This window comes from Oncorhynchus masou, chromosome 12, assembly GCF_036934945.1.
Source record: "Oncorhynchus masou masou isolate Uvic2021 chromosome 12, UVic_Omas_1.1, whole genome shotgun sequence".
Taxonomy (NCBI): domain Eukaryota; kingdom Metazoa; phylum Chordata; class Actinopteri; order Salmoniformes; family Salmonidae; genus Oncorhynchus; species Oncorhynchus masou.
The window spans coordinates 51,474,508-51,488,620 of NC_088223.1; the positions used below are offsets into that span (position 1 = coordinate 51,474,508).

General features: G+C 40.7%; 1 protein-coding gene and 1 long non-coding RNA gene across 2 annotated transcripts in view; both read right to left on the reverse strand.

Annotated features, from left to right (window-relative positions):
- Positions 1 to 14,113, reverse strand: part of LOC135550349 (palmitoyltransferase ZDHHC20-B-like) — a 319,193-nt gene that overhangs the window by 3,172 nt on the left and 301,908 nt on the right. The window lies entirely within an intron of this gene.
- Positions 8,631 to 11,050, reverse strand: LOC135549132 (uncharacterized). The gene is made up of 3 exons (XR_010456947.1): positions 10,986 to 11,050; positions 9,690 to 9,849; positions 8,631 to 8,704 (listed from the first exon to the last, which is right to left on the reverse strand). It is a non-coding gene; the product is annotated as an uncharacterized LOC135549132 (long non-coding RNA).

Here is a 14,113-nt window from a genome sequence, read left to right on the forward strand (position 1 = left end):
AAAACACTTCAAATTTATTTTACGAATAAAATGTGGGTTTGTCTTTCTAACAGCAACAACAGCACAATGGTCACTTAAATCATTACAGAAAACACCAACCACAGAATATTTATGTGGAACATTTGTCAATTATCAAATCAATCAGGGTAGATTTATCTGGGCATTTAAGATTTGGGCGAGTGGGTGAGTTAATCAACTGGGTAAGATTCATAGAGCTACAAAACATTTTTAAATCATCCGACACTGGCTTTAACCAACACCAGTTGAGATCACCAATCAAGATAATTTCACTGTCAAGAAGTTTAGACATAAGGTGCGTCAAAGAAGAAAATGCATCACCGAGAGCAGAGGGGGGTCTATAACAGCCAATCACAGTAATAGAGAGACCCTTTGAAACCTCAATATTCAAAGCAAGAAATTCCAACTGTTTACAAATAGTTTCAGACTTTGCCACACTTACATGGAATTTAGATTTTACATATATAGCCACACCCCCACCTTTCTTAACCCGATCAGTGCGATAAACATTGTAACCACTTATTCAAATATCCTTATCAAAAACAGACTTGCTGAGTCAGGTTTCAGAAAACACAATTACATCAGCATCAGTTGATTTAGCCCAAATCCTAACCCAATCAATTTTTTGACAACAGGCTGCGTACATTTAAATGAAAGATACCAAAACCAGATCTTGATTTAAAATCAGGGGATTTGGAGACAATGCATATTAGGGCCAGGGTTAGGTTGCACGTTACCTGATATCAACAAAAGAAGAATAACTAGGCACCTCTGTTTAATAACATTGCAGGGCTTCTCTTTTTTAAGAGACCTACTGCAAGTGAATTATACAAGTGAGTTTCCAGACAATACAAAACAGTCATTTAAAACCATTAGACTTCGGTAGTGACACAAATTCGTACTGTTCACATCATGCCACAAATACATCGGCACTTGGACGAGTGGACCAAGTGAAAAAGAGCGAGTTCCTGCAGACAAAATGTCCAATGGACGGGAGTCAAATGTACTCACCCAGCGACAATGTTCGTTTTCTCCAGAGTTCAGTAAAGCCAGTGAACGAAGCAATACCACGAAAACTATCATTTTCTCTGACAAAAAAAAAGAGGCCAACGAAGGTAAGGGGAGAGAGAGACAGCGTGTATGTATGAGTCTGAATGAGAGAGTTTGCGCGTGAGTAGATTGGGTGTTGAGGTTGATAGAGAGATCGTTGAGTTTGTTGAGCTGCCACTGACATCCAGGCGAAGAGCAAAAAGGAGCAGCTTGGACAAGACACTCCACAAACGAAAAAGGAACTCAGGCCAGCCACAGATGGGGTTACTTTGGTAAACTTCAAGTAATGAAGTGCCGAGTTGAGGATGATCCGTGATCTTTATATCAGTAAAAATAAAATAGTTTGCACTACACAATAACGAAGTTACGCAACCATAAATAGGTTATTAGTAGGTTAAAATATACTGATTGACTCAAATTATGTCAAATAGCCTATTGGAGGTGTCAAGGTGGATGTATTTCAAGGCCTACCTTCAAACTCAGTGCCTCTTTGCTTGACATGGGAAAATCTAAAGAAATCAGCCAAGACCTCAGAAAAAAATTGTAGACCTCCGCAAGTCTGGTTCATTCCTGGGAGCAATTTCCAAATGTCTGAAGGTACTACGTTCATCTGTACAAACAATAGTACACAAAGTATAAACACGATGGGACCACGCAGCCGTCATACCTCTCAGGAAGGAGACGTGTGCTGTCTCCTGGAGATGAACTTTGGTACTTTGTGTTAGCGAAAAGTGCAAATCAATCCTAGAACAACAGCAAAGGACCTTGTGAAGATGCTGGAGGAAACGGGTACAAAAGTATCTACAGCCACAGTAAAACGAGTCCTATATCGGCATAACCTGAAAGGCCGCTCAGTAAGGAAGTAGCCACTGCTCCAAAACCACCATAGAAAAGCCAGTCTACAGTTAGCAACTGCCAATGGGGACAAAGATCATACTTTTTGGAGTAATATCCTCTGGTCTGATGAATCAAAAATAGAACTGTTTGGCCACATTGACCATCGTTATGTTTGGAGGAAAAAGGGGATGCTTGCAAGACGAAGAACACCATCCCAATCGGGAAGCACGGGGTAGTAGCATTATGTTGTGGTGGTGCTTTGCTGCAGGAGGGACTGGTGCACTTCACAAAATAGATGGCTTCATGAGGGAGGGAAATGATGTGGATATATTGAAGCAACATCTCAAGACATCAGTCAGGAATTGAAAGCTTGTTCGCAAATGGTTCTTTCAAATGGACAATGACCCCAAGCATACTTCCAAAGTTGTGGCAAAATGGCTTAAGGACAACAAAGTCACGGTATTGGAGTGGCCTTCACAAAGCCCTGACCTCAATCATATAGAACATTTGTGGACAGAACAAAAAGCGTGTGCGAGCAAGGAGGCCTACAAACCTGACTCAGTTACACCAACTCTGTCAGGAGGAATGGGCCAAAATTCACCCAGCTTATTGTGGGAAGCTTGTGAAAGGCTACCCGAAACATTTGACCCATGTTAAACAATTTAAAGTCAATGCTACCAAATGCTAATTGAGTGTATGTAAACTTCTGACCCACTGGGAATGTGATGAAAGAAATGAAAGCTGAAATAAATCATTCTCTCTACTATTATTCTGACTTTTCACATTCTTAAAATAAAGTGGTGATCCTAACTGACCTAAAACAGGGAATTTGTACTTGGATTAAATGTGAGGAAGTGAAAAACTGAGTTTAAATGTATTTGGCTAAGGTGTATGTAAACTTCCAACTTCAACTGTATGTCTGTCTATTTTGCCAAATATCTCGCAATGTGTATATTTATATTTTTTTCAAATTGGACACCATTTTGATAATGAGAATCTCCTCTTTTTAAGTATGTAAGGCTGGGCAGCATACTCCGTTGTCAGACACCATTATAATCAGAATAATCTTCTCTTTCCAATTACATAAGGTTGGGCAGCGTACTCTGGTGTCATCGATCGTTAGACCAGAAATAGTCTAATGTTGCAATTTTTTTTCAAAATTCCTCATTATGTAGACATAAGCACACTTGCAGAGATGCAAACTAGTCACCTTTCGGCGAAATTCGATGTTTTGAATCCAAAATAGGTGACCTACATGATTCGTGTAGATCGAATGAGAAAAGTTTGGGTGGGGGGGGGCTTTGGATCACTACTGGCTGTAAGCTAATGAGTAATGCACATTTGGATTAATACTGTCTATATCTAAAACTCAGCCAATCGTTCACATAACAACAGAATGAAGCAAGTGACTGAGGAGAGACTAGACAACCAATTTGCTAGTTACAGCATCAGGCGTGCGCTCTGTAAAGACAGTAGGTGAGAAGCTTGACCACGGAGACCTGGATGAGGTGATGAAGCCTACTTCATGAGATGTAACCGAAAAACAACTGGCATTTGGGAAGTTTGAGTTGAGGGATAAAGTGTGGTGGAACAAGTATTGTTAGCACTGTTAAATATCTTGCAAGCTGGATCGAATTCTCTGTGTCACATCTGCTCCTGCCACACCCCCTAGTGGACATCCGGTGTCTCATTGACCTGCAACCGTTGCCTCTCCCTTTCTCTCTGTGTGTGTATGTGTGTGTGTGGTTGGAGACAGGAGTGCTTGAGTCAGAGCAGTTCCCCACCAGCTGCAACCCGTTCCATAATTAAGACCTCTACAAATATTCAGTCCTGCCACTTCCACTCGGCCAGATTGTAATCTCTGCTCATTTTGCCGCTCTGACTCCTGTTCCACATCTCGCTACCCTGTTCTGGATTCACCACACCACCACTCCATTGGATTCCTCTCCAGACCTGTTTACCCTGTTCCAACCCAGCTCACTCCAACCTCAGCTTCCACATCTAATTTCCTAATACTCATCCGAGCTTCCCTGGATCTGCACTCCATATCTCCCTGTGTTAAAATAAATACCTTGGTTCATTCATCCCTGTTTCTTGGTCTGAGTCTGCTCTTGGGTTCCCCTGTGTCGCTCCACCTAACAGTTAGCTAGCCAGAGAAATATTGAGCAACATTAGCCAATTCAACTGATCAAATAATTGAGTTTATGGTGTGAAAATTAGCTGGCTAATAAAGTCAGACAGCTAACTTAGATGAGTTAATGTTAGTAACCTAACCAATTCGCAATAGTATTAACTGGTATACGAGTCCTTCCCGTTCCTTAAGTTATAGCGCGTTAGTTGCTTACCGGACCCTGGCAATCTGTGTGAGATCAAGTGTAGCTGTGCCTAGCTTATAGAACACCACACTCTTTCCCTCTCTCACTTTTCCAATACAGTGGATAAAAAGGGGTATGCCTGAAAGAGATCAATTATGCCAACAAAGGGTATCATGCTCTGCTGGCACATTGTAGAACAGATGTCTACAGGCAGAAAGTGTACAATGTAATAATGTGCAGTGTAGCCCAAAGATATTGCTTTTGTTGTGTTGAACTTGACAGTAACACTTGTGTGTGAGTGAGGGGGGATTATTCAATGTTTTACTCCATTAATGTTATTTTTGCACATGTAACCAACTTCACATAACCCCCCAGAGGAAAGGTACATGGGCACCCACACTTCAGGCTGACTCGGGTTTTATCTGCAGTAAAAGATGTCAAACAGTGATGACGGGCATTGACAGGATGGTCACAGCCACGTTCACTGCCTTCAGAATATCTCTCAGACTCAATCCACAAAGTGATCATATAGTATACATGCGTTGTGTTTAGAAAATAACAAAAATACAGAAAAGTATACCTGCAGTAAAATATATCAAACAGTGATGACAAGCAATGACAAGACCTTCACAGCCACATGTTCACTGGTTAGGTAGGACACAATATATATTTTAGATAGGAGCAACTGTAATGATACATGCTCTCAATGTGAAGTGATATTAATCCATAAATACAGAGCACAAGTACAACCCTTTTTATATAAACCTTTTAAGGTAGTAAGAAAATAAACATTCACTTAATATTTCAATAAATCACCTGCTAGCAATAGCTAGCGTGACATTTGTTAAGGGTTGCATCAATCGAATCTGGTATCAGGATAAGTATGACACTGAGTCACCGAATTCTATACTATGTATTTTTTATTAGCGAAGCAATAAGTGGTAAATGAAATTTTCGTATATACGGGCTCTCTGTCCCACCTAGCAGGGCAAACAGAGAACTGACTTGTTCCTGACAAAGTTATTATAATATACTCCGACAGAAGAAGTTCCTGCTTCCGAGCCGGCCTGTCAGAGTAGAGACTGGGCGTGGTTCAAACTCACTCAGCCTATCGTTGATTGTTGGCGCCCGAGCTGGTCCCAACCCCCTAGGCGCTTCAGCGGTCAGTCGTTGTAGTTGTGTAGAATATCTATGCGCTCATGCTCGATACAGTTATCACACACCTGGCTCCTGTTATCTAACAAAATACCGTTTGTTCTCGCAACACTACGTTCTGAATGTGCCCCCACAACTCAATGCACAGTTCCTGTCTTCATGTTATTCTGTATTTTTCCATCATGAGAAAGGCCCATGGCCCTGAAACTGTTAACAATGTCTCAAGTCAGCTATGTTGCATAACACATACACCCAAACAAGCCAACAGCAAATCATACACCCAAACAAGCCAACAGCAAATAAAATTCCATCACATATGATATGGTAACGGGCTATAGTGTATAACACAGAACTTCACACATTGCAATGCAGTGACCGACGGCGCAAGTTAGCTCGTTATTAACATGGCTAGCTAAGCCAGCATCAACTTGGTTAACTTGCCGAAATAGATCTTAAATACATTAACGGAAAGATAAATATATAAAGTCACATTCGCTGTTGATATATGAACCCGTTTACCAAAGACACTATTGTGTTATACAGTTTTAAACCATTTTTTATTTACAGAGGCAGGAGACACGACCCTGCACTCAGAATATCTGCAGGCAGACCAATTTCCCAAATAGGGGAGAAGCACTCAAATCCCACTAGTTGTTCTTTCAAAGAAAATAACACAAAATGGTAAGTCAGAAGACCTACCGTATTGCCAACCTTACTACAATGACAGCAAATATTATGAATTCAACAACACACAATGAAAGGAAACTTTATTTATTTCACACATTTTCCTGAAGTGAATGGTTTCACCCACTACGCTACCCGCAAACTGCGCGTTCTTTGATATCTACGAGGTTGATGGAAACTACATTTTTACTTTGTCACACACAAAGTTACTCGTTGTCTACTATAGTGGCCACTATAATAGAGTAATAGAGCAAAAATAGAATGCCTGTGTCACGATAGTCGTATGGAGGGAACCAAAGCGCAGCGTGGTTAAAATACATTCTTCTTTATTGAATGAAGAACACTTAAACAAAACAAACGTGACACTATGATACCATGTGCTGACACAGGCAACTACACAGACAATAACCCACAAAATACCCAAAGAGGATGGCTGCCTAAATATGGTTCCCAATCAGAGACGACGATAAACACCTGCCTCTAATTGAGAACCAATCTAGGCAACCATAGACCAACATAAGCACCTAGATGAAAACAACCCCATAAATCTACAAAAAAAACCTAGACAGTAACAAACACCCTAGTATGAGACAAAAACACACATATCCCCCATGTCACACCCTGACCTAAAGAAAACAAAGAATACTAAGTTCAGGGTGTGACAGCCTGTTTGTTTCATGCTATTTCTACTTTAAAATGTTTGTTTTTTCCCCCCAAGTGCAATATTTAGATGTGTATGGTCACAAGCATTCTATTATAAAGGCTGTCATGGGTAACTGCAATATTAGTGTATTGTTTTTTCTCAAGACTTGAATGTCATTTGCAGGTAAGTCTAGGAAACAAATAACACCGGGTTGCTTTCTTTACATTTTTTAGCTGTGAGTTAGGTTCACATTAACCACTTTTTAATTTACACAACAGACTGATCATGTAGATCATATTCTTTGTTGTATAATTAGTTAAAACCTGCATTTCCCCCAAGCAGGGATTTTTTTTTGCAAGTGTCATCTTTTTGGGCCCTCACCAGTTTGCATCCCTGACTTGGCACCATCGAGGTGCGGGTGTTAACTTTTGTGGGAGCAAATATAACACATAGACAAATGCATAAGATGTACAGAATAGCTGAACATTAAAACCAGACTACATGAAGAGAAGGACACATAGGTGACAGAATAGCTGGACATACCAAGGCCAGAGGGATATACAAAGGAGGGGGTCAGTCAAATGACTAACTGATGACCAATAGACATAGTTCGCATATTTTTAGTATAGTTGGACACGCTAGAAACTGAGGAGACACATAGTCTGCTGATCTTAGATAATACACAAACAAAAGAATGCTTTTAGCTAAGTGCAGGAACAAAGCAAGGGTCTTGTCATCATTATCTGACGAAAAGCAGGTATGGGCGTTATTGAGCTGAACAAGCGGGATGCACGGATTGGAATGTAACTTTATTTGCATTTGGGATGGGCTCATATGCAATATGTGGATAAATACTGGAGCCGGGGCTCTGGAAAGTGGAGTGTGTTCCGCGGACCATCCCGGCTTGCTATACTCTTGTATTAAAAAGCCGAATTGACTTCACAAGTTCTGTAATGCGTTGTATTTGATCCGATTTTCTACGACACTTTCTACATTAGTTATTTTTCAGTTTCGTCCTAAGAACAGATTGTAGTGGTAAAATAAAAAGGGTTACATTTTTTGGTGCCATTTAGGCGAAATGGAATTCTAAGCGTCACTCCAGTTAGAGGCTCTGTGAACTTCAATTCCATTTATTTGCTATGGGCTCGCGCTAGTGTTCCAGTTTAGCCAACGTTATTTTGCCATTTCTCAGCCTTGGGTGAATTTTGACTCTTTATATTGTCCAGCCTAAGTCCAGACGGCAGCATAAATGTTTGCCTTCTATTTGTATCCATTCCATGGAGTCATTAAAAGAGAGACAACCGGCAGAACTATGTCCAGAGCCTTCTCTTCCCTTCCACCTACACCTCACCAGAACACAACGCAGAAAGGTACCGGTACAGAACCGGTTACACATGCACAAAGCCCCACTGCTAGCAGGTGACACGTACTTCTCCAGCACCTGTGATGCCAACATAATAATCCCACCACTGCCACAAATGTAGCGGGAGAGAGAACAGCTGACAGGCTTGATCTTAGTTTTATGGCGCAGTCTTCCAGTCTTATCGAGGCTACTGCTCTACCACCTGTAACACGAAAGCCCAGGCCTTAGGTTGAGGCAGTAGAATACCCAGTCACAGCTGTAGGCTAAAACACTGTAATTTACACAAGCATTTTTATTAGATTTGTGTACAAAGCAAGAGAAGAGAAAATGAACAGCCATAGGAGTGGAAAATGGTTTTTGGGTTAGGGTTAGGGTTAGTCTTGCTCAAGTTGAAGTTCTAGTTCAGGTGAATGGCACATTGTCCATATCATCCAGAGCAAGCTGTCTTGTCCACAAGCAGAGTTTCTCTGCTTCCTCTTCCCACTCAGAATCCGAGAGGAAATCCTCACTGGAGTCTTCCTCCAATCCCAATGGCAAAACTATCTGGGGTGCTTCAGGCTTTACAGTTCCTTCCAAGTCTTTCTCTTGCTCTCCTCTCTCTGGGTTGTGGTTTTTCTCTGTTATTTCATTATTCTCATCCTGTGGAACGATGTAGAAATAAACTGATCAGGAATCGAGGCTACCTCTGCTATGTCCTGTTATCCACTGCACAGCGCTGATTGATCCCCCCCCCCCCAAAAAAAACATCTGAGCAAGTGCAATTTATAGTGTGTATATAAACTGAACAAAAAAATTGACGCAAAATGTAAAGTGTTGGTCCCATGTTTCAAGAGCTTAAATAAAAGATCCCAGAAATTTTCCACAGGAGGAAAAAAACAAACAAATTTCTCTCATTTTGTGCACAAATTTGTTTACATCGCTGTTAGTGAGCACTTGTCCTTTGCCAGGAAAATTCATCCACCTGACAGGTGTGGCATATCATGAAGCTGATTAAACAGCATGATCATTACAAAGGTACTCCTTGTGCTGGGGACAATAAAAGGCCATTCTAAAATGTGCAGCTTTGTCACACAACACAGTGCCACAGATGTCTCAAGTCTTTAGGGGTGGCGTGCAATTGGCATGCTGACTGAAGGAATGTCCAACAGAGCTGTTGCCAGAGAACTGGATGTTCAGTTCTCTACCATAAACCGCCTCCAATGTCATTTTAGAGAATTTGGCAGTACATCCAACAGGCCCCACAACCGCAGACCACGTGTAAAGAGTCGTGTGTGTGAGTGGTTTTCTGATGTCAACATTGTGAACAGAGTGCCCCATGGTGGCAGTAAGGTTATGGTATGGGCAGGCATAAGCTACGGACAACGAACACAATTGCATTTTATCGATTGGCAATTTGAATACTGTGACTTGATCCTGAAGCCCTTGTGAGGCCCATTTTCTTTAAAGATATCTGTGACCAACAGATGCATATCTGTATTCCCAGTCATGTGAAAACCATAGATTAGGGCCTAATGAATTTATTTCAATTGACAGATTTTCTCATATGAACTGTAACTCAGTGAAATCTTTGAAATTGTTTAATATGGCATTTATATTTTTCAGTATATGTTTCATATAAACTCACCTTCGGTGTACCCCCAAGGATATACAGATGTCTCATGCGGGCAGCTGTGGTGCGTGCACGGGCAGAGCGGCGAGTTGGGGGGAGGGGGGTGGAGCTAGTGACAGTTTGTGAGGCATGGCGTGCTGTAGAAACCACAGAAGAGGGGGGAGCAGCAGGAGACCTAGGATCAAGTGAAGACTATTGCCATCATGATGCCATTTGTCATGAGTAGTAAACTCACAGTTACTCAAGTAATGTGTATATACACTGAGTGTAGAAAACATTATGAACACCTGCTCTTTCCATGACAGACTGACCAGGTGAAAGCTATGATCCCATATTGAGGCCGTCATTGTAAATAAGAATTTGTCCTTATTAACTGACTTGCCTAGTTAAATAAAAAAAACGTGTTAAATCCACTTCAATCAGTGTATATGAAGGGGAGGAGACAGGTAAAACAAATATTTTTAAGCCTTGAGACCAGTTGAGACATGGATTGGGTATGTGTGTCATTCAGATAGTGAATCGGCAAGTCAAAAGATTTAAGTGTTTTTGAATGGGGTATGATAGTAGGTGCCAGGCGCACCGATTTGTGTCAAGAACTAGGTTTTTCATGCTCAACCATTTCCTGTGTGCATCAAGAATGGTCCACCACCCAAAGGACAACCAGCCAGCTTGACACTGTGGGAAGCATTGGAGTCGACATGGGCCAGCATCCATGTGGAGCGCTTTTGACACCTTGTAGAATCCATGCCCTGACGAATGGAGGCTGTTCTGAGGGTAAAAGGCGATGTAACTCAATATTAAGGTGTTCTTAATGTTTTTTACACTCAGTGTATACAGTATATCTTCCTATTGTAAATGCAAGAAACCACAATAATGACCCAATACAGTAGGGAATCTCACTCATAGTGCCCTCCTGAGCTTGTCTTTATGCTTACCTGAGCATCCGAGGTGGGATTGCTCCTCCAATCAGAGGGCAAGGAATTTGAGGCGCTAACAGCAGCAGCTCTTGCCTTAGCCTGTCTGCCACAGTGCCCTTCCCGCCCACCTCCAAGCTATCCCACTGTAGGATGTTTCGTGACAGTCCTTGAAGAGAGAGAGACCTCCAAGTGTTCTCTCGCCCTCCAAGGTATGCAGGTAGCTCGTCAAGGTGACTTGAGTACTAAAATTATGGTACATACTAGTGCTGTCAGATTTGTCTGGCATTCATGTCCATTGCATATGGTACAATTGTTTCATGTATAATGTAAAAGTATTGCTCTAAAATACTCTGAATGTGAAGACTACTCTTATAAAAAATGTACTCAATCTCACCTGCATAAAGTCCCTCATACAGGTGATATAAGACGTGTCAGAAATCATTCTCCCTTGCCTCTGGATCTCATCAGCAATAATGTGATTGATGAATATCCTATTTCCCATCATCCTGCAGGTGTCTGTTGTGGCCTACATGGAAGTACAAATAGGTTTAGATGATATGAGACATGTCGAACCAACTAAATCATCCACTTGTATTGACCACATCTTTGCTAATGCTGCAGAAATCTACTCAAAAGTAGTATCCACACCCATCAGATGTAGTGATCATATCTAGAAAAACCAGTTCCAAAGACTGTACCTAAAATAGTGCATAAGTGATCAGGATTTGCAATGATTCCTATGTTGAAGATATGAAAAATATTTGTTGGTCTGATGTGTGTAATGAGGAACATCCTGACGCTGCACTTGAAACATTTATGAAATTGCTTCTTCTGGTTACTGACAGGCATGCACCCATAAAGAAACTGACGGATAAAACTGCCAAATCCCCATGGATAGATGATGATTGAAAAACTGCATGGCTGAGAGGGATGTGGCTAAGAGAATGGCAAATAAGTCTAGCAATACAGCAGATTGACAAAAATACAATAAATTTAGTAATCACGTAACTAAACTAAACAAAAAGAAGAAGAAACTACCGTAAAACTTCAATTAATAGCCCAGTCGTTTATTTTCTTAAATCACAGAACACAACAGGTGCTTATTAGAGGCTGGCTTCTATTTGAGCCAGATGTCTATTTCTTTAATGCACATAGCTTTTGCTCATTTGCATAGTTCATTGTTTAATTCCAGCATTCACTTCCAACAATTTAATACATTTCTTAATTTGTTGCACTAACGTGTTATCATTTACACACTGTGTCATATATCTTTTCGTCAGTTCTTACTTTCGCCACTAGGCTGATTTCTGGGGGTCTACTCCTAAAGTTTACTTTTTGTGCTTCACAGTTAGCTAGTAGTTCTCAGCTGTTAGCAGCCAACGGCTAGCAGTTTCTTATTGCCGATAAAAACGGATAATTGCCATAATTTTTTGTTTGTTATTACTGAATTATTTAATATAACAAATCAAACATTTAACCTTGCAAAAAAATAATGGTAATTCATGGTAACCTCGTAAACAATTAATTTAGACCAAGCGCTTATTTGAAACAGGCGTTTATTTGCTGAATTGTGTGCCACTGCCCGGCTATCAAAAGGGACAGGCTGCTATTTGAGACTCAGTGTTTAATTGAAGTTTTACAGCATACTATAGAACAAAGATAAATGATATAAAGAATTATAGCAAAAAGCTCTTGAGCAAATTCCAATTCTAAAAAGCTCTGGAGTACATTACATTCTAGGCAGAAAAGCTAACTCAGCTCCAGGCTGATGGATCATTCATAACATAATCCTTTGATATTGCCAACCACCTTAATAACTTTTTTTGTTGACAAGATTAGTAAGCTTAGGGATGACATGCAAACAACAAATACTGAACCTTCATATTCATGCATAACGGACCAAATAATGAAAGACGAGCCATGTAGCTTTAAATTCTGCAAAGTTAGTTAGTGTGGAAGAGGTGAAAAAAGTATTGCTATCTAATAAATAAGGACAAACCACATGGAACCGACAACCAGGATGTTAAATTACTGAGGTTGGTAGCGGAATACATTACGACTCCTATTTGCCACATCTTCAATCTAAGCCTAGAAGGCGGAGTGTGCCCTCATGCCTGGAGGGAGGCAAAGGTCATTCGGTTGCCCAAAATTAGCAAAGCACCCTTTAATGGTTCAAACAGGAGACCAATCAGCCTGTTAACGATGCTTAGCAAACTTTTGGAAAAAATACAATGTTCCTTTACAGAAAACAAATTAACAACTTGCAGCATGCTTATAGGGAAGGGCACTCAAATAAATAGATAATAATAAGATTGTGGATGCTGTTTTGTTAGACTTCAGTGCAGCCTTTGACATCATTGATCATAACATATTGTTGAAACGTTGGTGTTATGGATTAACTTACTCTGCCTTTATCATGGATGGATAGTTACTGTACCTATCGAATAGAACACAGAGGGTTTTATTTAATGGCAGCCTCTCTAACGCAAATTTGGTTGAGTGTGGTGTACCACAGGGAAGCCGGCTTGTACCATTATTGTTTTTGTTTTGTTTATTAGTGACCTTCTACTGACCTTGAATCAAGCTTGTGTGTCCATGTACGCTGACAACTCAATAGTATACACGTCGGCTGCAACAGTGAAATAAATCACTAACGCCCTTAACATAGAGATCTAGTCAGTTTTAGAATGGGTAACAAAAAAATAGGCTGGAGCTAAATATCTCAAAAACAAACTTAATCTGGATCTATTATTGAATAATGTGGCTATAGAGTAAGTTGAAGAGACTTGACTGCTGGGTGGCACCGTAGCTAGGAATCTATTATGGAATCTATCAATCTATCAATCTATCAAAACATATAGACTCAATGGTTACTAAAATGGAAAGAGGTCTGTCCATGATAAGGTGTCGCTCTGCTTTCTTGATATCTCAGTCAACCAGACAGGTCCTACATGCCTTAGTTTTGTCGCACCTGGACTACTGTCCAGTTCTAAGGTCAGTTGCGGCAAAGAAGGCAAATTGCAGTTGGTCCAAAACAGAGCATCACATATTGGACTTAGATGTACACGAAGGGAGAATGTCAATGACATGGATCTCTCCTGGCTCAAAGTTGTGGAGAGATTGACTGCATCACTATTGGTCTTTGTTTGAGGTGGTGATGTGTTGAAGGTCCCAAACTCTCTGTTCAAGCTGTTGGCACACAGTTCAGACACTCATCTGTATCACACAATACATGCAACCAGAGGTCTCTTCACAGTCCCCAGGTCCAGAACAGAGGCTGGAAAACACATGGTATTAAATAGATCCATGACTAAATGGAACTCTTTGTCACTGCAGGTTTCTCAAGCTAGCAATAAAACCAGAATTTAAAAAACAGATAAAAGAACACCTTACAGCACGACGGGGACTGTGAAGAGGCACACAGGCATTTTTATGCATCTTGCATTGTATTATGTATTGTATTACAGTGCATTCGGGAAGGATTCAGACCCCTTGACTTTTTCCACATTCTGTAACTTTACA